The 1,528-nt window shown below is 54.1% G+C and overlaps 1 protein-coding gene across 1 annotated transcript in view; it reads right to left on the bottom strand.

Moving 5' to 3' along the window:
* The window catches only part of LOC125487744 (protein phosphatase 1 regulatory subunit 3F-like), a 9,295-nt gene that overhangs the window by 6,601 nt on the left and 1,166 nt on the right, over positions 1 to 1,528 (bottom strand). The window lies entirely within an intron of this gene.

Here is a 1,528-nt window from a genome sequence, read left to right on the forward strand (position 1 = left end):
GAATGTTAAACTTGAGTCTTCACTTCCATTCGCTTCAAGTTATTAATAAACTGATTCTAATTAAGGTGTGCCCTGAGAGGATATCCTGGTGTGAATTCGGAATACCGAATCCATCTTCCAATGTCAAAGACACCTTACACCTCACACGCGCACACACACACACACGGTTGCTCTCTCGCTCACACGCACAGACAGACGCACAGACACGCACACTCGCGCACAGCTTCGTGCACAGAGAGAGGCACACTCGCACAGACACGCGCAGTCTCATGCACAGAGAGAGGCACACTCGCACAGACAGATGCACAGACACACACAGTCTCGAGCACACACACATGCACAGACACGCGCAGTCTTGCGCACAGACGCACACAACACAGAAGTGCGCAGTCTCGTGCACAGACAGACACACATGCAGTCTCACGCACAGAGACAGGCACACTCGCACAGACAGATGCACACACACATGCAGTCTCAGGCACAGAGAGAGGCACTCTCGCACAGGCAGACACGCACAAAGACACAGTCGCACAGATGTGCATACAGACACACACGTGCGCAGTCTCACGCACAGACAGATGCACACACACACGCAGTCTCACGCACAGAGAGACGCACACTCGCACAGCCAGATGCACACACACATGCAGTCTCACGCACAGAGAGAGGCACTCGCGCACAGGCAGACGCACAGACACGCACACAATTTCGCGCACAAACAGATGCACAGACACACACGCACGCAGTCTCACGCACAGATAGACACACACATGCACAGAGATGTGCAGTCTCGTGCACAGACAAACGCGCACACACACACACTGACACGTGTAGTCAAGACTGGGAGTGTGCGAGAGAGTCCGAGAGTGTAACCCCAAGGAGGGGCAGGTTTGGAGGGGGCTGTCAGAGGACCCTCGGCAATGCAGAAACTCCCTCCCTAAGGGGGACAAACACAGGGTGTCCTTTAAGCACACGGGGAGGGGAGGACTGCAGCAGTTCAAGCAAGCTTCTCACCCCCCGCTCCCCCCCACCCCGACCTTCTCAACTAGGGGCAATTAGGGACGAGTGAGAAAACGCCATGACCCACCCCGAAATGAGAGTTTTACCATAGGAGTTTTAGGTCACTGTGCATTATATTTAAAGTAGTTAATGTTACAAACTTAGGACATTGTGGGATTTCCAGATGGGAAAGGGGCACAGATATTCCAGTTGGCATTGAAGGGGAGTCTAGGGCCAGAGGGGGCATCATCTCAGAGTAGGGGGGGGGAGGGGGGTCGCCCATTGAAGACAGAGACGGGGAGGAATTTCTTCCCACCGAGGGGAGTGAGTCTGTGGAATTCTTTACCGCAGAGGGCTGTCGGGGCTGGGTCGCTGAGACGTTTAATCGGGAAGGGGGATCGAGGGGTTATATTCGAGGCTGAGAGAGAGAGACGTTTAATCAGGAAGGGGGATCGAGGGGTTATATTCGAGGCTGAGAGAGAGAGACGTTTAATCGGGAAGGGGGATCGAGGGGTTATATTCGAGGCTG

This window comes from Rhincodon typus, chromosome 44 (genome assembly GCF_021869965.1).
Source record: "Rhincodon typus isolate 14 chromosome 44, sRhiTyp1.1, whole genome shotgun sequence".
Classification (NCBI taxonomy): Eukaryota; Metazoa; Chordata; class Chondrichthyes; order Orectolobiformes; family Rhincodontidae; genus Rhincodon; species Rhincodon typus.